This window comes from Neopelma chrysocephalum, unplaced genomic scaffold (assembly GCF_003984885.1).
Source record: "Neopelma chrysocephalum unplaced genomic scaffold, ASM398488v2 Primary Assembly neopelma1_331, whole genome shotgun sequence".
Taxonomy (NCBI): domain Eukaryota; kingdom Metazoa; phylum Chordata; class Aves; order Passeriformes; family Pipridae; genus Neopelma; species Neopelma chrysocephalum.
In genome coordinates this window covers 159,847-187,277 of record NW_020897994.1, presented here as the reverse complement: position 1 = coordinate 187,277, position 27,431 = coordinate 159,847, and the positions used below count along the sequence as shown (strand labels likewise).

Here is a 27,431-nt window from a genome sequence, read left to right as displayed (position 1 = left end):
CTTCAAAGAGAAAAAGGAAATAGAAGTATTTATTAGACAACTGTTATAGTAACAAAACCAGGAGACATGATTCCTAAGCTCAACTGACTGTTCTGTGTCCAATCAGGGGTTATACACAGAACCAGTCCGACACGCCAAAGTATTTATGGCTGTCACATATCTTAGGAGTATATGTCATAGCTGGTGATGCCAAATAGAAATGCTCTTACCTTTTCAGCCCCACCAGGAAACCCATACCGGCACACAGCTACCACCTGGGTCTTGGGGAAACCATTATAATGAAGATGTATCTCTAATTCACTTGGTTTGAGTTGAGAGAAGGCAACAAGGCAAAACTGTACAGGTCACTGCAACAGTCAGTCTCTTCAAGGCCCACTGGAAAGGCTGTGTACCTTAGCAGGCTCTGCCATACACCTTTTCACAAGTCTTTGCTTCACTGCCAGATGCACTTCAGTTCTCCCAAGCAGAGGTCCTTACCTCAAACTGTAAACCTACAGGTACTATTAGTACCATACTCCTTATGGTCTTTTTCAGTCCTTTCATTTAAAGCAAGCACTGAATCTGCCCCAGGGCACGTGCAAATTAAGAAAACTAGATTTCTGGTATTTCCCAACTGGCACACTAGTATAATGTTAAACCACTCTATTCCTGAGTCTACGTATGCTGCACAGAGGGAGTATAAAGCTTAATTAATTCATGTTTGTAAAGTGAGCTTCTCAATAGAAAGACCCTGTGTAAGTAGAAATTACTCCTATTAAATCAGGTATTGGGGGAAGTGATCATACTTTGTGGACTGGAACTTGTTCCTCTGTTCTTTAAATAGCAAGAACGCAGGCAGCAACGTCAATGAAGACTGCATCCTCATCATACATTAGTTTATTCAGAAAGTTCAAGCCAAAACGAATTCTCTTGGCACCTGTTCTGGCACTTTGTGCTGCAAACCTGAGGTAGGGACAGAATCCACTCTTTGTAAGTGCAGACATTTCCTAGGTACTATGTGTGGTCTCGGTGGAGGATGAATCAGTTGTCACGGGTACTTTGTTTACAGTCCCACCGACTGGAACTGGCGTCTGCTACAAAATGACAGTCTCTTGTTGAAAGCAAAGTACTTAGGAGCAGATCCTGGCTAATGGGATGAAAGAACTTTGAGGAGGAAAAAAACAAGGCCAAAGGGAATGAAAAGAAGGAACAAGAAAAAGAAATCTCAGTATTAGCAGAAACAGAATTACAATTTTTGTACAGATAAGTGAACTACTTATGCAAATACTTCTAAAATTAGTTATCACAGGCTGGTAATTTGCCTCAGTGCAAATACGTACAGTTATTTTTCACGTTTGTTAATGTTATAATGCTATTTCAAGTAAACTAAGTACCAAAAAGTATATGAATTCCTAGTTATAATCACTGAGTTCTTGTTTGAGCTGAAACAAGTCACTTAACCTTCCTCACAATGCGAAATAATAAGATGTGTCTGTTTAGAATGATGAGAATAACCTAATATATTTCGGGTGCTTTTGCAGAGGCTGTCACTTTTCAAGTACGACACTACCACAGAAAGCACAGAGGTGAGATCCTAAGTCTTATTAGCTACATCGTTAATGGTGTGAAAGTGCGGTGAGGATAAGTAAGGACAATGATCACTTCATACTCTCTCATGGTGCTACTTCATGCGTCACCACTTCCTTTATCAGAGCCCATCTCACTCATAAAAGGGATTCCTAGCGAACGTGAAAAGTAACAAGCAAGAATAGAAAATGAAAGAGTAATTTTACACTGTTTTTTCCTTTCTCAGCCACTAACACCACTCAGAATAACATTGGGCTCACTTCAGTGTTACACTGTCATTTTCTAACTCCCTTTCTTTTTCACTACATACTTCCTTTGTACCTGGAGTGTGAGTTGCAGTGCTTTGGCATAGGATAAAGCACTAGGATGAAGAAATCCCAAATCAGCAGCTTTGATACAGAATTGCATTTTTATTTTATTATAGCATCTGGAGATCTCTTCTATGATTGCTCATCAGAGAAAGCAGATGTGTGAATGTGTCTGCACATATGTGGGTGCACATGTAATGATGATGCCCAGCCAAAAAATATCTACACCTTACCAGCCACATAAAACCTAGAAGCCACAAATGTTATAGAGAAAGAAAACTAAGGCTTTCCTGGCTGCAAAGGCAGGGAGGGAAGGCAAGAACCATCCCAAATCCTCATGAAACTATATTCCTGCAGCTCATATCCCATATATGTTTACCACCTAATCTTTAACTCCTGAAGTTTATGATTCAGCTTTATATTATAAAGCAATTATCATATAATTCAGACAATGCATATGGTAGATCCAATTCCAATTCACCTTTCTCTAACTTCACAAGGAATTTTTAGTTAGTCTATCCAGATCCTACAGATTACTTTGCAGACTTCTTTTCAGCTGTCAGCGGAGCAAAATTTTAAGACATGCCACAGAACCTACCAAAAGTGGACTTTGAAAAGATTTATCAAAGTTGCGCTGTCTTCAGATACAACTGGAACACTTTCTATCTGGAATTAGAGACAGGTTTCAAGTTTGCTTGAGGCATATATTGTTTTCCATTGCTCATTTCCCCACAGTTTAAAATGCATGTACATATGGAGAGCAATTCTGTGTGATAGCCAGAGAAATGGTCTAAATGAACAAAATTTATGTATTCCTGCAATTAAAAAAGTTATAAAGCCCCAGGGAAATGACTCAAACATCCTTCCCCCACCAATAAACTCACTAGGAGTGTCAGGGTCTTTATGTCTCACCAACCTTGATGGATGAGTGCAGCACAATCAATAACTTACAGAAAAATGGGAGGGGGGTTAATTACAAATATAAACATCACCAAAGTAAGCAAAAGTAAAAGGTTAGTTTAAACACAGAAACCATCTATGTAGCAGTGTGGGAATTAAGGGATAACCCTTCTGATATTGTTTAGTATTTTGTGCTCTGTCAACTACAACACCATTAGCGTATTTGCAGAACTTAAGAAGACCTAGTGCTTTAAACAGAAGGATTTGCAAGCATTTATGAAAATACAGCACTGCCAAAGTATTCCTGAAAATTAACTGAATGAATACACTGTTGCTGTATAAGGTTACTAAACAGCAGGACATGATTCTTATAGAAATGATACAGTATCAGAGTTCCGGAATATAATTATTTATTACTTGCTTTTCCACAAAATAAAGAAAAGGAAGAGAATACAGAAGGGGGAAAAATCCAAACAGGTACTGCAAACCCACTTCTACTGAAGTGCCCTAAAGCAGCCAAAGCATACAGCAGCCAGCCAGATCTTTTCATTTTCTCTCACAGAAATCATTCCAGGGTTTTTACAAAACAAAGTAAACAATGAATATGTAATTGTGCAACATTGTTTTAAAATTAAGGAAATTCAACAGTACAACAAGTTGAATGATTATAACATCAATGTGGAGGGTTTTTTCCAGCTTGCTTTTTTCTTGTTTTCAAGCTAGTATTCACCAGTACTCATGTGTTTTCATCTCTCTTACTAGAGGGGTGTACACTGTAATGAACAGAGTGGTTTTGGAAAGCAAGAAGATAGATAACCACATTTTCAAGGAAAAATACTAAAATGTTTTCTGAGTGTTCTAATGAAAGTGATGGAAAGGTTTCCATACAGTGATGAGAGAAGGAACAGATCCACTCCTTGGTATACTCTATAGTCAAGATTTTCCACATGTAAGGTCATGCACAATTTTTCAATATATCGACACTTGCTATAAAAGGGAAAGTGAAGAGGACACTATTGATTTAAATAAAAGGAAATGAAGGTTAGACACTAAGGAAAAAAACAGTTTTCCAAGAGTAAAGATAATGATGGACTGAAAAGATTACATAAAAAGAGACCACTATTTTCCACCACTGGAAGTTTGGGGTTTTTTAAATGTATATAAAATATTTATCAGGAAGTGTTTATAGACAGGTGAATCTGTTTTTTGGCAGACAGCTTTCTTGACTGGGTGATCTTTTCTGTCTTCTGTCAGAGAAAACTAAGAAGATATGACAATACAAGAAAAGAGAGACAGGAAGAGAGAAAGCTCTTTTAGTTTATTTATAAACATTCACATATGGTTTTGAATCACTACTCTTAAAGATTACTTGTCCATGATACATGACTCAGAATCTTCTTCAGAATGTGGGAAAAGTTTAAACTTATGTGCCAAACCACAGATGCCATTACAGAGAACAGAGCTATAGTGCGATGCTGTCCATGACCTAAAAGGAGATTCCAGTTATGACATTTCACTTGACCCTGACTCACTTTCACAGTACATAAAATGATATTCATATTCTTGTTCATGTACTTCTAGGTCTCTTGGTGCAAATCCCAAGTAAGAGATACATATTATTATATTGTTACTGTTGTTGTATTGCTATCACTAATATTAACAGTAATTATTTTAACCTGTCTTGGCTGGCACAACTTTTAAATCAAGATAATCAAACAACTTTTAAAACTGCACTCCTGTGATGAAGGTTTCTACTTGTCATTGTTCAATATTAAGACAATGTGAAAACATAGCCATAATGAAGCTGTCAGTTTTGCGTCTGTTTTTAATTTAGCCTCAACAGAAGTGTCTAGTTTTCCCTTCACATGCATTGCTCCATTCTAAATTTAAAAACTCTGAGTAATACAGAAGTTATGCATAGGCTATTTAATGATGAAACTAAAATCTTCAATGAAAATACGTCTTTGGACAACTCCACCTTCTGGGCATTCACTCAACAACACTACCAGTACCAGGAAAATAATCAGCTCTAGCAAATGCACCAAGAGACTGAAAGTCAACCACCTGCGAAATTTCACAAGTACTCCCTTGCGTAGTTTTATTCGTGGACAACTAGGACTAAGCTCTCCCAAACTATATTATAAAAATCTTTAAGAGTTAAAAGTATTCTTCACAGACAATTTTCCTGCACTCACCTTCTTTCGTAGATTAGCAAATTTTAATAATATAGACATGGGTCACTCCATGACAGTTGACCTCATTGGCATCAATAGTTCCAGGCACATTTAATTTGCTACCGAAAATCTTGCCAAGTAGCTCTTACATTAAAGAAACTAATTTTTATTCTAGCTCAAGCCAAAAAAAAAAAATGGTTTCATTTAATAAAAGTTTGCTGAAGTTAATTGGCTCCAATTGTAGTTCTTAATCTACTGACTCTGTCTTTTAACTAAATGACAGCTTGATGTGCAAAGATTTATGAACCCCTTGGTTACTACTAAGTAGGTGTAACATCCTCACATTTGAGATATACACACACAACCTTAAAATCTTCTGTTAAGTCAATCCAATCAAATGATGTACTTTACAAGACCAACTGTTTTTTTTGTTTTAAAATACTCATGTCTGCAATATTTTTTTATCAAGTATATAAGCTGTAGCTGGCTCCTCTTTAGTATAAAAATTCTTTTTCTAGTCGTGGAAGCAAACTCACAAATAAAAACTCAGAATCACTCTTGTTGCTTCAGAAAGGTATCTACCACTTTTAATGATTAAAAGTTGACTGTATGTACATGGCCCAGACTAGTGGAAAATCTGCTTTATTATGCTACCACCATATATCATGGTCAGGTAAAATTTTAGCTTTGTAATATAACAATTTTGTCTTGAGACTACTCATTTGTAGCACATAGTGACTTTTAACAAAAACTTATCCTTCCACGGTAGTGAGATGTAAGTGGACTTAAAAAGCAGGTAGGTGGTCTTCAAAAACTGACAGTGTAGGAGTTTACATCTCATTCAAATGACAAGTACAGATTAATAACTAATGTATTATTAATACATCTTTATTTCCTCTTCTGTATTTAGTTTTATAGCAGGATGCATAATTAATGTACTATTTTAATCATGTTATAATAACAAGTCTCACAAAAGCAATACACAACTGGGTTTTGTGCAGTTAGCTATGTCTAGTGGGAAGAATTTTCATGTCAACTATAAATATATAATTAGAAAGATAAACAAAATGCATGTCACTGGCATTATTAAGGCAAAAGGTCTGTCTATAGTTTTGTTAAATATTAACAAGAGACACTGTATGGTTTTGTTTCTGTTGTTTGTTTTTAAACAAGCCACTTGAAAGAGAATGGCTTGGAAAAACTCAGCCACTGAATTGCTGCCCTGGCCTTCTTATAAGGTTTGATGTGCCTCACTGGTTTATTTCTCATAAGCTGCTCACCCAGCAATGGGGAAAGCAAACTGACAAGAAAAATGGTTGGCAGTGGGAAAAAAAGGGGGGGATGGACGGAAGCATTGATTTCTCTAAATGGAGAACGCAAGTCTACACACTCTAACAACAAAATGCATGGATAAACAAGAAAAAGCACTAGCCCCAGGACTGGCAGTCAACTGTAACTCCTGATAAAGTAAATGCATGGGATTTGGCATCTATCTATGAAGACTGTTGTGCTTCTGCCCTTGTAGCAGGACACTTTTGTAAAGATCTGCACCAAAGTTTAGCTAGATGACCCTAAACTGAAGTGCTGCATTGCTTTCAGCTGTTATTCCCTGTTGTCTACTGTTAATGTTTAATTAAATATTAAAAAAAAAAATCAAATTATATAAATAAATTTACTTAGCATCAACTATATCAGTACTACATGATAAGAAGCCTCTCTAGTAACAACAAAAGACTTGAATTTTTTAATCTTCTTAATTGTATAGGCTATTATTTTAGAAATAAATCAATATCATTCTAATATATTGAAGTGACACTAGCAAGGTCCTTTAAAATCTAAACCCAGCAATAACCAGCAGAACTTTTGTCCATCACAAAAGTGGTAACTCTTAGAATTAGAAAATACTCTGCTGGCTTTCTATGTGAGATATATGTTTCTTACTATATTCTGCCACCATTGTGGCTGTTCACACATTTATTTAATTGTGTGAAACAGCATAACACAAACATGAGTGTCAATTCCAGTGGACCGACATAGTACTGCTCATGTCCATGATGTAACCTTAGCAATGGTGAAAAGGCGGCAGAATTCCTATAGTAATGACTGAGAATAAATTTCTATTGACTATAGAGTATAACATGTGGGACTGTTTATCTGGGAGTTCTGTGTATTTCTTTGCATAGAATTGATAATTCTGGTTAAGGGATTGCGGTGGGGGGAAACAGTTTCCCACCCCTGGAGCTAAGAAAAGTGGTAACCCCCGAGGGGGTGGTGACCCTTTGGGGTCACTTAGACCGGAAGAGAAGGTGATGTTGGAGTTGTAGTAGTTGTTGGAGAAGAAGTAGCCATGTTGTGAGCCACAAGGAAGGGGCAGGAACCCCTCTGGGGGGCCACAGCCCCCCCAGTTCCCGGTTGAGGGGCTACAGGGACTTGGAACAGTGTAAGGCTGGGCTAAGTATCTGTAGCTGAGTTTTTCCTCCACCGTGGACAGCAGAAGCGGCAGCAAGAACAGCACTGACCGAGGAGAAGCAGTGGCAGAGAGCCAGCAGTAGATAAGGAGCAGCAAACAGACATTGCAGCCAGGCAAGAAGACACAGAGTTGTCTGAAGAGAAAGAGAGCAGCAGCAGAGAGAGAACTAAGTTCTACAGAGAGAGAATTTGGGGTAAGGACTGCAAACCAATTCCCCCAAACTCCTTGGAGACCTCTGCTCTCATAGAGAGGAGGGGGTGGTGGACTCCCACCTGAGAGGAGTCCTAAAATGCAGCATGCACTGCAAAGAGAGGAGCTGAGGAGCTCAGGCTTCCCGGAGCTGGACCGGAACAGCCAATGGAATGCGGAGGAGGGTTTCTCCTCCCTGGCACTGCCAAGCTGGCAGTTTTGAGACAGAGCACGGAGCTCTGCAAAAGGGACTTGGATCCCCTGAAGATACAGACTGTCGCGAAGACTCCCTGTGCTTCGTGATATGACCGTGGTGGAGCGACCTTTGTCTGGGTGAACGCAGCCCATGGAAGAGAAGACCCTCATTTGGAGACGAAGGGCCGAGGGGCTTGGACTCCCCTCGTGTGTATTGGCAAAGATCCAGCTATGGCTGCTGCATGGAAGAGAGAAAGAGACACTGCTGCCCTAGAGAGACTTGCTGCTCAGAGAGAGAGAGGAAAGGATCTTTCCTTTTTCCCTCCTGGACTTTTATTTGGAAGGCAGAAGAGATTTGATCCATTGTAAATACTGTATGTCATGGTAGAGATAGTTAAGATTGTATATGATGTATTATACTATTTATTTGTTGTACAGTCTTGTAATACATATTCCCTTCCCCCCATTTTGAGTCTTGTGTGGTGTCTGGAAAACCCATCTCACACTGGGTTGAGATGTGGGAGGATGGCTAGGACTAGGGAATTGGATTTTGGGGCTCTCAAACCATGACAGGGATGATAAAACGATAACCAAGAAGCCAAGTTGAACCCCTCCAAAGTCAGTAAAGCCTGAAAAGACACCGTAGAAATAAAGAAGAAAAAGACTGTTTTGGGAACAAGTTGCATAGAGTAACATGATAAATCACAGCTTTGGCATAGAACAGCTTCATGTTCTTCTTTACAATGGGCTGTGTCAAACACATAAACATTTGTATTTTTCATTTCACCCACAAATTGTCAGGTTTGAACATTCAATTTCAGTGGGCAGGTATGTGATGTCTTTTACTATTATCTTGGTCTTTATTTTCTGTTCTTTCTGATTTTCCACTGTGTCCATCATTCATGAACTTTTAAATTCCCCTCAAGCTTTTAATCTCTACCCGTAAAATATGAATTTTCTTTTAGCTTATACATTTCCTTAATATGAAAATTTCTCATTCTGATGGTCACGTCTGCTGTCATAGTCAGTTGACAACAGAATGCATATTGCTATTCTTTTTGTTTATTTCTTAAACATGAATTTTTCTTGGGTTACTTGCAAGGAATGAGATAGAAGGATATACAAATATAAAGAGAAAGCTTCCAAAGATATACTTTTTTGAAAATGTATTATTACTTGGGACTGCCTGCAGTTTAGAAAGTTAAAATGAGTCAACTAAAACCATGAAGTTAATGCAGAGAAATTAAAATACATGAAGCTATAGGTAGATGCACTCATTTTAAACTAAAATGCCTTTATTTTTTTGTAGTTTAATCCTCCCTTAAGCACTCCACTTTTCAATAAGTTTTCATATAGAGGCTTAATGGTCCTTAATTTTGCTGCATTAACTTCATACTTTTAGTTGCTCTCCCACGTACAATTGCCATAAGATATCTAACTACCACATTTGCTTGGTGATTGCAAAGTTAGGAACATAGAAGGCACATTTAAGTGCTGCCATTTATAACAGCATTAATTTGAACCTCAAAACTATTAATACAGAAATATTAATGCAAAATTATGGACACTTCAAAGCTTCTTTTAAAATCTGTACAACTTTTTTAAACGCTTCTCTTCAATAGAAGATCTCAAAACATTCTGCAAAATATGCAAATATTGTTCCTATTCTTCTGAAGTGAAGTGACACAATTCAGGGTTAAACCTATAAAGGAACTTAGCATCATTCAGATCTTCCCAAGTTTGTCACTTCCTGGGCAAAAGAGAGCACCACTTTATATTCTAAATGTGTTTTGAACGAAACTGGCTGTGGTCATGATTATTTGTAGCTAAACTCACTGCTGCCTGTGTATGTGTGTGTATTTAGCTCCTTTGCAGAGCACCTATTCAGATCAGATACCCATGGGATTTAGGCACAAGGATGTTTACTTTGTAAATCTAAATAGGGTAAAGTGCAAGTTGGATTGCTCTTCCAAGATAGCAACACTTCTGAAAAAATCCTGACAAACTTCAGGTTCATTTGGGAATTTGAAAAATGAAAACCTACACCACCAACTGTCCAATTGAGATGAAAACCATGAAATATGCTACCAAGTGTGAGTAAAATGACTGGTGAATAGTTGAGCAGTTGATAAAGGCATAGAGATGTTTTCCAGGTTTACTGAAAACCAGTCCAGGTTGAAAGAACGGTGTATTCTGGCATAATTAAATATCTCCCAGATTGTCTTTTGGGGGAAAGAAAAGAAACAAGGCATTCAGTTCTACAATCCAATGGAAAAATACCCACTTTATGACAAAAACATCCCCTAGAACTAGCAGGTAAAATTGGTAGTGTCCTTGGCAATTTTAGCACCATGGGCTGGCTGATACGAGAATTGTGAGACAGAGAGATGAGATAGGAGAAGATTTAGCCTAAAAAAAAAGAGAAGGAACAACAAAAACAGAAGGAAGCTAAAACGTTGAAAGAAATGGGCTTTTTTTTTTTTTAGACTAGTAAAAAAAAAAAGGAAGAAACTGTTTGTCTTAGGTATGCAGAGGGAAGCAAAGAGAACAAAGATTACAACTAAGGTTATGGTCCCAGTAGGCATGAGGGATAGTGAAGTTGTAAATGGAGACAGAAGAGAGGCAGAGGAGAGGGACTGAGGGGAAAGAGAAGAAATGGTTTATGTTACGAGAAGTATGAATGTCATGCACTTCTCTTTCCCCCTTTCAGCTTAACAAGTGTTCTGAACTACAAGAAACATGGATGGTATCAGGAAGGTAAGGTCTTCCTGAGGGACTACTAGCATGATAGGATTATTTCTTTTTACCTCCCTAACACTGACAAGTGCACTTCTATAAAGAGTGTTCTGCTCTTAAATCATCTAATTTATACTTTAATAATTCAGAGGTTTCAGAAGATATTTACCAAAGCAATATTTACTGCAGACGTGAAATTCAAAAATAAAAAACACAAACCCCCATAAAAAAAACAAGGGAAGAGCATTTTCAGCTCCAAAATTATGAATGGGAAGTAAACAGATATATCACTTTAGATGTACTGCATGATTGCATAGGAATGATACAAATATGTACCTATACAGGCAACAAACATTATCATATTTGTACTTGAACTCAAGTGTAAGCAAAAGCAGATTAAACTGCCCTTTTCCCCTTCCTCTTTCACTCAGGGCTTAGTTCCCACTCCCAACCTGCAGGTACCAGTGTTCATCTCACCCCACAGGAAGCCACAGGAAAAAAACTTACTACTTTTGGTGTGATTTGTTATCTGTGGACATAGCAAGCAGCAACAGCTTGCAGAGGTGAGACAGAATAGAGGATGGGGAGTTGGACCTGAGCGCAAGGGAGGAGATACTGCAAGGCAGATTTTCCTGGTTCATACTGCCAGGGACCCTCAGCAGAGGGGATTCTTTTCTGTAAGCATCAAGTGCATGTTCGCAATTCTGCAGCCACAGAGTTTAAATCTGTTTTTTCCTGTTATATTTTTTTCAGTTACTCCAGAGTTGATCCATATGTGTGAAGTATATTTGTGCACCATTAATGGCTTTCATTACGGTTCTGTAATTTATTTCACATAAAGGTGAAATGTGAAGGACGTTACCAGATAGTTCTCAGTACTCAAAATCATTCTGTTGTTTCCTCCTATTACTATTTCACAGTTTCTTTTTCCTTTCTCTTCGTTCAAAATCCAATAGTACAATCAGTGTGTAAAGTTAGTATTGCTGAAATGACCATTTCTGTGATGCATCTCATTTTAGTGATTGGAAGTTTTCTCTCCACTGATATTTGCTACCAAGCAAGCAAAGAGAAACAAACCTGTCTTTTAAACTATGCCATGTAAAAATCAATTAAAGAAGACAATAATACTGCTAATGTTTTGAAAATGAAAGCACCCCATATCTGGAATCATTGTGTACTTACTATATATGCAGAATTATCAATCTTTCTCATAAGTTTCAATAACTTTCCCCTCTCTAGGCCTTACAGCATTTTCACCTTACAGTGGTTTTGATAACATCCTCAATGGATTGGGAAATTGATCAAGTTGCGGTGTTACAGAAATTTCTTTATGTTGCTTTAAGTAAGGGGATATAATTTATCACTCAAAATATTTTAGTCTCAACTCTAGTTCCTAAGTGTCTTGTGAAAAAATACAAACCACTACAACTGAAGGGAAAGTATTGGAATCATGCAACATCTTGCAAAACTGGCAGAGAAAAATTAGGACAGGAAGAAGTTACCTACGATACTCCTAATAATTGCCATCATCTGCAATGCAAGCCTCTCATGCCCATAAGAGAGACTTCATTTTTAAATACTAAGAAGCTCACTCATGGGAGTAGTCTCTTCAAAATTTTTTTACTGTGCCTCTTGTTTCCTCCAAGCTTCCATGTTCATTCAAGCACCGCACAGCTACGGCAGAAATGGGTGTTATTTTTCCTTAAGAATCTGTCTGTTCCTATGTCTGCTTAAAGTCTCTTGTCACTCAAAAATTGTGGTATGTGTTGATACTCTGAATTTTTGAAAAAAATGCCAGTCTTTTAAAAAACACACAGTAAAAGAACCTTCTAAATACTTTATTGTTAATTCAGGATTATTAACAGAATGTATGCAAATAGGAATTTCAGAATAAAGAAGTTATCATATTCTGAAGAGATGACAGGTAATTATAATTACCATCCAAGTTCCAACTTCCTATCACCCACAGAGAATGACCCTATCCAATTCATTCCTTCCCAGGGGAGGGGGTCATGTTCACCTCAACAAAAGTTAGCCTGAAAGTTAAAGACTAGATTTTTCCCACAGTTGATGGAAGCAGGCACCATCAGAAGATATTCTGTCCCTCCAATCCTAAATTCACACTTGTTAACCAAGTGGGGGGGCAGTGCCAACCTGCTGGAAGGCAGGAGGGCTCTGCAGAGGGATCTGGATAGGCTGGATAGATGGGCTGAGTCCAATCATATGGAGTTCAACAAGGCCAAGTGCTGGGTCCTGCACTTTGGCCACAACAACCCCATGCAGCGCTACAGGCTGGGGACAGAGTGGCTGGAGAGCAGCCAGGCAGAAAGGGACCTGGGGATTCAGGAAGCTGAACATGAGCCAGCAGTGTGCCCAGGGGGCCAAGAAGGCCAATGGCATCCTGACCTGGACCAGGAATAATGTGTCCAGCAGGTCCAGGGCAGTGATTCTGCCCCTGTACTCAGCGGTGGTGAGGCCACACCTTGATGTGTCTGGCTCTGGGCCCCTCGTTTAGGAAGGACATTGAGGTGCTGGAGAGTGTTCAAAGAAGGGCAATGAGGCTGGTGAAGGGACTGGAGCACAGGCCCTATGAGGAGGAGCTGAGGGAGCTGGGGCTGTTCAGCCCGGAGAAGAGGGGGCTCAGGGGAGACCTCATCACTCTCTACAACTATCTGAAAGGAGGTAGGAGTGAGGTGGGCGTCGGTCTCTTCTTCCAGGCAACCAGCAGTAGGACAAGAGGGCATGGTCTCAAGCTGTGCCAGGGGAGACATTAGAAAGAAATTCTTTACAGAGAGAGTGATTGGGCATTGGAATGGGCTGCCAGGGAAGTGGTGCAGTCACTGTACCTGGAGGTGTTTAAGAAAAGACTGGATGTGACACTTAGTGCCATGGTCTAGTTGACAGGGTGGTGTTGGGTCATAGGTTGGACTCAATGATCTCAGAAGTCTTTTCCAACCCAGTTGATTCTGTGATTTTGTAAACAGTTTATATATCTGTATCCTGTCCTTCCCTAAAAGTTCACTTCCAAATTCAATGTGATTTAATATCTTTTGCAAGACTTCAGACTACCTCTGAAATTAAGTTATTGTCTACACCTCAATGTTAAGAGCTGGGAAAGGGTCAGACAGACAGATTTCTCCCAGAGACCTTGTCTACACAGAAGCATGCAGCAAAATTATTCTGCTTTTAATTCTTAAAGTGGATTATTTAAACTATGTTAAGTATCAGGTAGCTGTTATTCATTTGGAAGGGAGTTAAGTTAAGCCAAATCAAGGCATTTTTAATTCTGAATGAACATCTATACAAGGACTTAATTAGGTTTAACTAATCCATTTTAAATTCATTTTTTTAGATTAATTCTCCTGAACATCTCCATGTAAATAAGCTTTCAGTGAGCTAAATGCATTTTCAGTAAATTATTACCAAAACCACATTCTGTTTCAAACATGGGTTGTGTTTTGGTATGTATTTTCTTTTTAAACCCTGACTATCAGAATATACGACAGAGACAACATGGCACTAATCCATACTAGTAAACTGACTGGTATATAAAAAACCTTTTTTATTTTTAATGAAATAGTCATTTCTTTTAACAAGATTGGTTATTTAAACTAATGTTTTACCAGCACTGTGACGACAAAAAGAGGTAACAAATGAACCAATGAAATATAATAATGGGTCCCTCTGAGCCATGACACTGCATCACATCTATCATATACCTCAGGAATATCAGATGTACTCTTATGGGCAATTTAAAATCACTAACATGTCTTTTAAAAAATGTAGCAGCCACAACATTTTTAAGTGTTTATTCTCTCTCACATTTCTTCTTTAATGATTTATCAGATTATCTGTACATCAAGAAGTATTTATTTTCTTTCTAAATAATGTCTGTATGAAAATATCTAAATAAAAATATCTAGTATTCTCACAGCTGCTCTTACACCTTGGTCATAGGTTTTTCACACCTCATAACTACTTTCCTTAGTTCATAGGTCCCTCTGGAAAGTAAATAAACCGGATGTTGATATATAGCTTTGACTGCTAATGTCTCACATTCACTTTGTATGAGAGTAAATAAATAAATAAATAGGCATTAAAGGACCTCTTGAAAGTAAACCCCATGTGATTTTTGAGCTAAGGAGCTAAACTTGACTCTGTGATATTGATTTAATGACAATTAATACTGAAAGTCTTCCCTTTAAAATTTTCAATTGCGTAATGCCATGAAAATTTAGATGTATATCTCTATGAACTACACATACAACAATTCCTATTAACACTAATGAAACATAGTAATAAGCCACAATTCTGGCACGTTAACACTTTTGCTTACAGTGGTGTATAAATGCTCTGAATTAAGATACAAAACACACATAGGAATTAAGTATTATTAATCCCATCTTACAAGTAAGTAAACAGGCACTGCAGGATTGGTTTGCAGAGTTTAACATGCAGGTTTCATTCCAGAAAGGCACTATGACAAGTGGTGGGATTTAAAAATGTGCTTAAAATTTAACATGCCCTAAACACTTTCCTGACTGAGTCCTGGGTGTGCATCAGTGACAAAGCTGTAACACAAAACTTTGGCTGCCAGCCTCACGCTCCCAACCATTTGTGCAGCCAAGGTAAAGCACTGGCTTAACGTCTGCATATGCTGAGCATAGATATTGTTCAGCAAGCAGTAAAAAGCATGAAACGATGAAGAATGGTTTATAAGGTAAGCACTGTAGCTTCTCCTTGGTTTTGAAAAACAGTAATTCAGATTTCTTCCAAAATGGTGTTCTCTCTCTGTTTTACATTCATCTCCCTATTCTTTCCCTTTCCTTTCCTTCTCTTTAAAAGCTGCTAACATCAGCTGCTTCTTTGTGGATTTTTCTTTTTGCTCCATTGCCTACAAATTGCTCTAAGCTCTTCATTCCCTATGAACCTGTTCAGCTGCAGGAGAACAGCTGTACAGCAGGCTGTTTCTAGTACACCTCTGGAAAATGTATAGGAAATGTTAACAAGCCATATAGACCAAAGTTTTTTGTCTTCTGAAGATTTGAGTGGGGATATAGATTTACATATATTTAAATCTGCATGCATCTAAGCAAATGTACAGTTGGGAAAGATAAATAAACATTAAAATACTAGGTACATTTCTCCAGACAGTAAAATGTCTAAAATTCTCAGTCTCTGATTTACATCCCCCAGGGGTGTCGGACGATGTCCAGCCATGTCAACTGGAGTGGAAAAACACTGCACGCCAGCACAAAAAAGCCTGATTGCTCTAAAACAAATGTCTTTTTAATTCCTTATCTCCTCAACCCCCTCCCCTACACAAGAAAAGTGCTCACTGAACTGACTGACGTTGTTCAATTTCTTACTTAGGTTCCAAAGATAATGAATGACAGTATTAATTTTATCTCAGAAGATAAATATATTTGCAGAAAAAGCATGGTTGTTTTATTTTTATGGTTTTGTTTTAATAATCAAAAACATTAAGATGAGAATCTTGATTACAAGTCTCTAGACAAATGTATGCAGGGTATGAAAGAGAACACGTGAAAACAACAAAATTATGCTTCTAGCTGAAGAAAATCGACTCTGGGTTTCTGACCAAAAGCTCAAAGAAGAGATGGAAAATTTGCTACCGGCTTCTAAGTGTGCTGTCTAAAGGACCTGGTTTAATCCAGGAATGAACTTCCTTTTCCGCTGACATGGACCTGCCAGTTCAAACACATAATACATGCAAGGTAAATCATCATTTGTAATGGTGATGTTATTGTTGTGCTTTATGGGTCTACATAAAAATGCTGGATAAATCAAACTACATTAAAGGTGCAACACCAATGACTGTAGTGGTGTTCTTAGTTCCCCTTAGAGGGCGTGGTTTTCATTTGCCAGATGTTTAAATGTCTTCTGATATAATTCCTTAATGGAAGCTTTTGTGACAGCAATATTCTTATGGTTTTAGAAAACAAGCTTTTTTTTTTTTTTTTAAACACCTTTCTCTTGGAGGAACAAACATGAGAGAAGCTACAATGAATAACCCCAAACAACATAAGAAGTATTCAATTCTGATCCTTCAGTAATATCATAATACAGTTTTTTGGTGCCCTTTTCCTTTCTTTCTTCTTGTTCTCCATTTGCTTCTCTAAATTTGAGGTAGTGTTCCCCTACCGGCCTCTACAGGCTGCCAAGGACAAGGGGAAGGAAGTGGAGGCATTTATGTCCTCCTCCTCATACTAACTGGTTGCTCTTCATCCTGACATCAAAACAGCTCAAACAGGGCACTTCTGAGACAAGGAGGGGACACAGGCTGAGAGATCTGAAGGAGGTGAAACATTATTTATGCTATGACTAGAAACTAGAATATTTGGAGGTCCCAGTACACCTGGTAGATCCTAGTGCTACAGACTTCACCATGGCCAAAGTGTTCTTGGGTCTCTGAAGAACTCCACAAAGACCTACTGATCCTTGTCTGAAATGTTTAATGGTGTTAGGATACTTGAAGAATCATAAAAGACCCAAACAGCATTAAAAGATTTTGGCATAGCCCATAAGTACTGGAAAACACAGCATTTCTAAAGTTGATGCCATCCAGTGCTCACACATAGGAGATCACACTACAATCTGAAAATCAAATAAAAGCCCAGAGCAAACCACTGATAAAACACAAAATAATAACTGTGGGATGGCTCATTAACTTCCAAAGTTCCTAAGAGGTTGGAGATCTCTGAAATGTCTGTCCTTCCGCAGTGCCTGCAAGCCTGATATGGGATTTAATGAGTTCTCTGTATCAACACAAAAAGAAAGAAATGTTTTCTCATTTACAATTCATCTAGTTGTCTTTCTACCTCTCTAAAAATACAGCTATGACAGAGATTTAACTGCAATTTTACAGAACAGTGTTCTGTTTCAGTAAAATGAAAAAGACCAATAACTTTTTAACAGTTAAAAACTGATGCTTTTATGCAGTAGAGAAAAAATTGCAAATTAAATTTATTCTAGAATCCATTTTTATTACTGGTTTTCTCTGAGAAAAATAAAATCAATAAGAGGAAAGACTTCTCAATATGAGTAGCAGGTCTTAACACTTGACCATTCAAAGGGTTGAGGTTTACTTCACTGACAATAAACATGACAATAAAATCTTCTTAAGATGATGAGTTATGCACTGATAATTCCGGACAGAGCATGCTCAATATCTACTGTAATCATACATACAGTTTTGTTTATTTTATTTTTTCCTCAGAATTACCTTGGAAAATTACAATATCAAACTAAGAGTAAAGAAATGCAAAAGCTTCTAAATGCAAAGAGAACAATCTGTTAAATTTTAAAAAAATCTATTGGAAAATAACTGCGGTGGGGATGAGTGTTAGATGAATCCCCTGTGACTGTGGGTGGAAAAGGATTGCAATAATTTCAGTCCTTTTTAAAAATACTGAGCAAATCTTGTGGACCTGATGCTATGGCCTTCTAATTTTCAGACTGCAGCTAAACCACTAGGCTACCTCTCTCTTAACCTGACCAAAAAGAACAAAAGAACTGGTGGGGTTTATTTAATCTTTGTTGTAAAAATCTGGCCTTGATACTGCATTATTAGGTTTGTATCTTAGTTTTTCATGGAGTTTTGTAATTTTATTTTCAACTGTTTCCTTTTCAAAAGTGAAAAATTCAAAATTAGAGGTTACTAGATACATTGGTACATAAAAAATCATTATTAATAATAATACCTAGAGCTTAAAGTTGATAAAAAGGTAGACTAAAACAGGAAAATATGACTCCATTATGGAGGAAAATAGGTTATTAAAATTAATGTGTTTGAGTAAGAGAACAATGTTTATACACGTACTGTGGTACATACTGGATAGTTACTTACACCTTGAAAATCGTAGATTTTATTTTGATTGCCAAGTAATTTTAACATCAAGTTCTACTCCAACAATTAGACTGACTCCAAAGCAAGCTCTCTGCACCAGGTTTCAGCATTAGCTAAATTTTACCCAGCATTTGCACAAAACTGCAATTTAATCAACAGATAAGTGCAAAAGAGTTTCATTGTAAGGTATAAAGAATAATGTAGGATTTGCACAAAGTCTTCTCGTGCTACACTGCTCCCAGCTAAAGAATGAAATTTGTGACTTTGTTTAGATAGGTTGTTTTCAGTTATTTGGATGCTGATGGGACTCTTGCCTCCAGTCAGTTTTAAGATTTAGTGGAAAGGTTATATATTTTCTGGAAGATGGTAAAACAATTCTGTAAATATGACATCAATGGAGGGATTAACAAAGTATGTTTTCACAGAATCCCAGAATATGCCAAGTTGGAAGGGACCCACAGAGATCATTGAGTCCAACTCCTGGCCCTGCATAGGACCATCCCCTAGAGTCACACCATGTGCCCGAGAGCATTGTCCAAACACTTCTTGAACTCTGTCAGACTTGGTGCTGTGACCACTTTCCTGGGGAGCCTGTTCCAGTGCCCAGCCATCCTTTGGGTGAAGAAGCTCTTTCTAATATCCAACCTAAACCTCCCCTGACACAACCTCAGGTCATCCCCTTGGGTCCTGTCACTGATCACCACAGAGAAGAGATCAGTGCCTGCCCCTCCTCTTCCCCTCATGAGGAAGTTGTAACTGCAGTGAGGTCTCCCCTCAGTCTTCTCTTCTCCAGGCTGAACAGACCAAGTGACCTCAGCCACTCCTCATACGGCTTCCCCTCAAGGCCCTTCTTTGTTGCCCTCCTTTGGACACTCTCTAATAGCTTAATACCGTTCTCATATTGCAGTGCCGAAAACTGCACACAGTGTTCAATTTGAGGTCGCACCAGTGCAGAATTCAGCGGGACAATCCCTGTCCTTGACTGGCTGGTGATGCTGTGCCTGATGCCCCCCAGGACATGGTTGGCCCTCCTGGCTGCCAGGGCACTGCCATTGACCAGGACCCCGCACCTCATGCAAAGCCATAAAATGAAATTGTTTACTGTTAGTTGCTTGGGTTTTGGTTTTTGCTTTGTTTGCCTGTAATTGTAAGGTAGCCAAAACAGTGTTTAATGAATAGAATGATGAAAGCTACAGCATATATACTCTATGTTGTCAACTCTTTCAGGTTTAGCTTGGGGAGACTGATTTCATCCTTATGTTATGTGGGGCTCTGATAAGTTACCATTATCTATGCTCAGAATTACCTGTCTGATGATGCTGACAAACAGCATGGATGCTAGGTGCTCAAGGCTGTAACAGCATTTGACTCATTCCACTTGCTGTGCTGCCTACAGCAAGTTAGCACCTGACATACCTAACCAAGCAACAACAAGCAGTTAATGGGATTCAACAAACAAAATTTAAAAAAAAAATAATAAAAAAGCTCCACCTGCTGCAGTAACCTTGTGCTATTTAGATTTTGCTGACTTAAGATATTTTTTCAACTCTTAGACTAAATTTAAAGTCACAGTAAAATATTATGTTTTCTAGGCCCTAAAAAACACTGTAGCTACATTTTAGGTAGATTTTTTAAAATCTCACAAATAATTTATATATCTTTGCCATAAAATTTAGTTATCACAGGTTTAGTAAAATGTCTGCAAGTGCTTATGGTACACTAGCAGCCTTGGCATCATTGACAATCTGTATTATTACAACAAGTAAGTTTTTCTTCCAAGTTATCTAGTTACAACAAAAAAAAGTCTGGATCTGGAAGAACATATATGATTCTTCCACGGTCATTTCCCTCATATATACACACCAAAAGACAAATCTCTCCTCCAGCTTTGGAGTCTCCTTTAAGTTCTCTAGGGCAGATTTTCAGCACCACAAATTTCAGTCTCTTCTAGCCAGAAAGCTCCTCCTTCCAGTGACTAATAGTAAATATGAGTATTTACACAGTCTTTATCATCATGTTCAACACTCTTGTCCCACCTGACGACAAAAGGATCCAGACGTATATTCTCTTGATTGTCAACATTCCCATTCTTCAGCTCTTGGTAGTCTGCAAATTGCACATACAACAGGAAAACCTTATTCCACTTCAGATGCTAGAGAAATTTTTAAAGGACTCACTTCATGAAAATTCTATGTCCCCTCTTAACTGCTTTAAACCATCTTCATCCATCTTATAGTGATGTTACTGCCACAGGTATCATCAAATCCAACATTTTAATTTATTTTTAATTCTACTAATGAGATTTTCATGTAAAAAATCATTCAGGGATCATGCTGCTCAAGTGACAATGGGAGAAAGAGAAATGTATTTGCAGTAACATACTCCTTAGTAAAGATCTGTATTAATTTAATTGCAGGGGCGGCATCATGGCCACTATACGTGCTGAGAGGAGAGAATGGAATGGAATGGAACTATTTCATTTGGAAGGGACCTAAAACAATCACCTTGTCCAACTGCCTGACCAACTCAGGACCAACCCAAAGTTAAAGCATGTTGTTAAGGGCATTGTTCAAATGCCTTTTAAGTACTGACCAGCTTGGGGTATTGACCACCTCTCTAGGGAGCCTGTTCCAGTGTTTGACTGCCCTCTCAAAGGAGTGCTTTCTAATGTCCGTTCTAAACCTCCCTGGTGCACCTTTGAATCATTCCCATGTGTCCTATCCTAGGGAGAATATCTGCTAAGTATTTATTTTTTAAAACAGTACCAGGAGTAGATCAAAAGGAATTATATTAAAAAAAAAGGAAATTTAAACATGTCAAGGAGAATCAGTCCAAGTTAATCCTGAAAGAGGTAAGATTGTGGTGTTATTGTTATTCTTGTTTGATTTATTTTAACACATCCGTGTTAATATCATGCTTCATGATACTCCCATCTCTTGTGGCAGAACAGTTAAGACTGAAAAATGTTTAAATATAATAAAACTATTCCAGAACATAAGGTTCTAACATAAGGACATAAGGTCCTCTCGTAACAGACTAGAGAATCAGGAACACTCACACCATCAAATCCTCTGACTGACTGATCATGCCAAAGTGATTTCCAATTGCTGAAGTGTTCTCTTTCATTGTGTGTGAATAACGAGGGGCTGAATGTGCCACTCAGCAAAAACAAAACTGTCAAGTTTCTTGAATTTAACTATTTAACTTTTCCTGGTTTAGGCTTGAATGCCTTTTTTTTTCCCCTCCCCTTTTTTTTTAAATAATGTGTATTTACTGGTACAAGACTTTCCAGGAATACCAGCAAATGGACTTTTGGCATGAACATGAATACAGAAAGGTCAATGAAAAAAAAAATCCCTTCTGTGGACATATTAAACTGGTCTACTGGGAGGATAAAACATAATTAAAATATCTGCATCCTGCACTAATCAAACTGAATATATTCAAACTGACTAAGAAGAATACAAAGGAAAGAGTTGTTCTGCTATCCAGCAGAGAAAAAAAAGTTACTGACAGATGTGGAGGCCAAAGCATTTAATGTCTTCTTTGCATTAGTTTTAATTAAAAAGGTCAACAATGAGAAAGTGACTAGCAAAATTAATACAAACAACAAAAGAATGATTTCAATTAAAAAATACAGACAGGCAAGGTTACAGAGTACTTAAGTAAATTAGTTTTCAGAACAGATGTGCCTGATGAACTTCCTCCTAGGGTACTTGGAGAACTGGTAAAGCCATCTCAGAACCATGTTGCCGTAAGAAAAGCAGTCTGTGAAGGCCACATGAAGTATCAATAAAACGGAAAAAGTTAAAACATAATATTCATCTTCAAAAAAAGTAGGGAAGCAGAAACTTAGAAATAACAAATTTTTCTGTCACCTATTAAGTCCCAGAAAAGCCCTGGAACAAATGAACAACATGATTTTTAAGTAGCTGGAAATATGAAAAGGATGTAAGAAAAGGCAAAAATCAATTAGTTAAGAATTAGTCAATCCTTTAAGAATATGTAACAAGTCAACAGAATTCAATATCTTCACAAAATGGTAACAGACCTTGTGGAGAGGCGGGTCATAAGCAAGGTCATTTATGTGTGTACCTCTTGCCCCTGAGAAAATCCTCAAACACAAAAAAAGGAAAGTTTGTCTCAGTGTTACTAATATAGTGTGAACACAAAACTGATTACATATAGTGTAATCATGCCTACACTATTGCTAAAAATTGGTTTTTACTTTTTTTTTCCCTCTAGCAGGCCTGCTTGAAGTTTTAACAATAAGAGTCATGGAGTGAGTGCTTATTGCATTTAAAGATTACACATAACCGGGCCTGCCAGTGGCCCAGTTAGGGACAGTCAGAATGGAAGGTCAGTCAAAATACATATTTCTGAAAGGCAGGAACAAATCCAGATATAGCACAATTGCATGGGTAGAGGTTGAAGGATCTAGAGATCCAATCTCTACCTAATCTGGAAATAAATTGTGTCATTCTGTTGCAAGAAACACATCTTGGATATGTAAAACTGAAAAGCACCTGTAGGATACAAAAGATAAATCTTATGCTTTGCTCCATGTTTGGGAGAACTCGATGGATTGTTTCTATCCTGTTTGGGGCAGCTCAAAGACACAAACCAACAGAAAAAAATCAAAAGGAGAACTATCATGAGTCTGACAAACAAGGAAAGATTTGAGATTTAACACCGTGAGATTGTTAAAGCTAAAGAAGAGGAGGCTGAAGATAAGGATGATAGCAATCTTTTAATGCATGAAAGGTAGATCTACAGAGGAATGTCTGGCCTATGATAAAAAACTAGTCAAATTAAATTGGACCAAGATGCTAAAAAGCTCTCTAACCGTAAGAAAGATTACTGAAACACTAAAACAGATTGTTAAGCAAGCTTTGGAGTTCCCACTACTGGGTGTCTTTAAGAAACAAACATCTGTCAGGAATGACCTAGGTATAGTAAATCCTGCTTTGGAAGGCACTGGATCATCAACCATATTATTTTTCCCAATCTTTTTTCAGTGCAAGCTGGAGGAAAAAATACTTTTTTAAAGATAAGTTCCTGTATTCCTTTACACACAATCTGTCAGAAATACTAGCTGCATGTTTAAGAACTACTATAAATCATTTCTGCAGAGTCAAGCCCTCACCTCTGTAATGCCATAGGTAGCTATCTGTACCTGAAATTATAGAGAACTCTGGAATTCTTTGCTACTTTCTCAACCACTACTTCATCAGACCATTTGTTTCCAGACTGGAGAGTAAATCAGGTTCAGACAGATTCAAATTCCACTGAAAAATTGCAAGAGTGATTCGAATACGGTATTTTAAAGCTCATGCATACAATTTCAACACAAAACTCAAAATTGAGTATAGGAAATTCAGCTATGAAACTAGAAATGTCTACAAAAACTGATGCTATAAAAATACTTGCACACAGAACGATGTGATAATGAAACATATATCAGAAAAAAATTATAGCAGACAACATGAATGGAAAACATATTTTAACTCAAATGGACACCTGTGACAGTGTTCAAAATTATTTATTACAAGAATTCCAGGTCAGAGCACACAATACTTGCCTACAAGAAAGCGTCTCCTTCCACTGAAAATTGGACTATTACAAGCATTTCTAAATCAGTATCTCATTTAGTGCAGTACAATTAACTTAAATTAGCATACTATAAACAGCACTATTAAGAAATTTAAAGGCTTTGACTAAATGAAGAAAAATTCAGCTACAGTCATCACACAAATCTTAATTAAGGTCGCTTTCTCTGACATACAAAAAGAAAACAAAATCACAACCCCTGGACAAGTTGCTGCTATTGTTGGCAACTAGTAAGTCAACAGTTACATCACCAAGGTCTACTACAAAATAACCTTTTTTGTGTGTGTAACCTATCCTCTCTGGCTTCACCTTCTCATCATTAGTCCAGTATTATAACTGCATAAGTAATGGATATATACATATGCAGGCATATAAATGCGTGGTACAGTACAACATTTCAGAACGTTAGTTGTTGCAAACAACGACATTTCTGTTCTTTTTTTTCTTTTACAATCAATTTTGGTATTTTTTATTATAGATTATCAACACACTCTTTTTTAATTTCAGTGCATAGTATCTATTTTCAGACTATTTCAATCATTTCATAAGTAATATCATTTCACAGTAGTATATATGCTCCATTTTTATTACAATATTCTCCTTGATAAGAAAGGCTTAAAAAAATCAATTTATGTTTTCTAATTTTCCATCTTCTTATTTTATATATTTGAAACATTCAGAGGGGAGTACCATGCAAATTTTACATTAAAGAAAAACTGTGGCAAGAAAAGGGATACTGTAAAATAACATCGCCATATCTAAACGTGAATATTCATTACTCCAAAATTAGAAAGTACTATTCAGAAAAAAAAAAAACCTATAAATCCTATGAATGTGACACAGAGAGTTCCAACATAGGTAGGAACATATGTTGGATTCCAGATCTATCGTTGTCCCTAGATTCCCTATACAGTACATTAAGCCATGAAGAGGACGCAAGGTACCACCAGGGGTGGACGAAATGTCAGGGCATTTCCTGAATGGGACAAAATGGATAGTCTTTAACCCACGTAAAAGAAAGTTTCATGTCACATTAAGGATTTCTTTCACTCAGGATTGAAAAACCTGTGGTAGCAATCCCTAATTCTCAGAGTTGCATCAAAGCACCCAGTATGGACCATGAGGACTGCAGACTGCAAACTAATTCTGTGTGGCCAGTTACAAACTCTTGCTGGGTCTTTTGTTAAGGACATTTTTGTAATGACTTTAAAGTCAAAGCTGAAGCTTCCCTGAGAATAAAACAAGTGAAGAAATAACGTACAGCTGTATTATCCTATGCAGATGAACCGGTCTTGCTCAGTCTAGACCAGAGAAAATGTGACGATATGCTCTAAAACACTGACTTTTTAATAATCTGCCTGAAAAGGATAGCCTTTATTGTATCATTGACCAAAATCACATGAGAGAAGAGAGGATATTAGAAGCAATCTCTTTATACTATTTCTATATGCCTACAATTTCCTTATATTTATCATTATAAATTAACATGTTGTAAGACTATGACAGAAAGATCATGTTCAACCGGTGGCAAATCCTATCAAAGAAAATATCAGATATTTAGGATACAGTGATAATCAGCTCTGCTGTACAGTCAAGCCTATGAAATTCAACATATTTTGTTCTGTACTGATCTACATCAATATAATGTTATACTGAGTTCCTCCTAGTCAAATATGTGATAAATTAATCAGTTACAACAAGCAGTTGACTATAAAGCAAGCCTCTGAACACGTTTCTATTGCATTTGTCACTGCAATAAATGAATAAATCTTTCAAATCACTACTTCTGGTACATTCCCAAAAACTCTCACCATGAAACCTGAATTACAGTATTCTGAGACATAGAAGGTTGCTTCTTGACAAACAACAAGCATGTTAATTGTCTTGCTTTATCTTTCATCCTTGGTAATTGCTTTTGTTCCATATGGTGACAAGTTAAGTGCCTTCTATTTGCATGCAAAAAAGCAGCGTGATTTTCTGATACCACAACTGCCCACATTTTGTGTCAAGCAAGAAGCTGGATTAACAAATCGAGTATAGTTGTGTGGGCAACATCATGACAACTTTTGCTAAAATTTTCCTTTGTCACTATCAGAGATAAAAATAGTGGGAAAGACACTATCAAAGAAATGTTTCTTAGCTTTTTACAGGACTGTTGAGATTCTCAGTTCTCTGTGCTCTGGTTAGAGTAACAGGTGCTGACTATTCAGGAAATCAGGTCCATGCAAGACCAATTCAGTCTCCTGCCTGTGGAGCTCGTACATGCAAAGGGAAGAGCAAAAAGAGCAGGAATGTTAAGCCAGTTGATAATAAAACAACAGTGCCCTCTACTCCTCCAGCTTCACCCTATGCTTATGCTACTTTAAGCTTGTCTTGCTGCAAAGACCAATTTATCGTTTCTTCCTTTCCTCGATGTTACAAAAAATGGAGCTAATATAGTGAGAACAAGAAAATTGGGGGGAAAATCCTGGTGTATACAATGACCAATGAAAAGCCATATTACGTTTGATACAGTGTTTTATACAAAGGAAGGAAACTGCCACTTTTGGACCTTTTTATCAGTAAGAAAAAAGCATGCTACAAGTCCTAAACACCATTTTCTGAACAGTTAAAACTATAGTCAGCACCAATTCAGCTAATTCCTAGGGCAAATTTTACCCAAATCATTTACTACCGGTCTGGAATATAGACAAGTTGTCCCAAAGGTTAATTCATTTTTTCCTAATTCAACCCACTTTCTAAAACCCACACAAATTTCCACAAGGATATTGGGAAACAAGTCACTAAAGTATCAAACAGCTTTAATAATTCTTTCTCATCATGCCCAGAACTTAGGTAGAAAGAACATTCACAAATATGCCAATGGCTTGTCGTTAAGGTAGAATTAAACCAATAAACTTAGAAAACTGTTCCTACCAGGTTTTCTTTAAAAGAGAACCAAAAATATTATCACAGACAACTTTTTTTTATTTTATTTTGAATTCAAAGCTTAGATATAAACATTTGAGATACAAACTTGTGAGAGCAACAACCAAAATACTGTGAGGTTGAGCTAAAGTAGGAAGATAGTAAATTAGAATAACTTGTCTTGATAAGCAAAAAGGGATTAAACATAGTGAAATATTGGAGAATATATTTAGTCTTTACCCTCTATGTAATATTTCAATCTAAGGAGTAAAATTAATATGCTAAGGTTATGTACTTTGGCAATTATGTCATATTTAAATAACACAAATTGCATACTCACCCTGTACCTCAGTTTACAAATCGCCACATTAGTAGTTACTATACAAATTTTCCCTTATGTTAACCCTGAGCACATTTTTCACCTTGCAATACAGCCACAGCCTCTAACCGCTATCTTCTATCAGCAGCTATCCTCTCTCCCATTCAAGTGCATAGCTCTGTCAGAC

General features: G+C 37.3%; 1 protein-coding gene and 1 long non-coding RNA gene across 7 annotated transcripts in view; one reads left to right on the top strand and one right to left on the bottom strand.

Annotated features, from left to right (window-relative positions):
- PCDH9 (protocadherin 9) overlaps window positions 1-27,431 on the bottom strand; it is a 698,432-nt gene that overhangs the window by 559,425 nt on the left and 111,576 nt on the right. The gene's annotated exons all lie outside the window — the stretch shown is intronic.
- LOC113978463 lies at window positions 231-11,189 on the top strand. The gene is made up of 4 exons (XR_003537583.1): window positions 231-497; window positions 1,521-1,565; window positions 10,513-10,559; window positions 10,970-11,189. It is a non-coding gene; the product is annotated as an uncharacterized LOC113978463 (long non-coding RNA).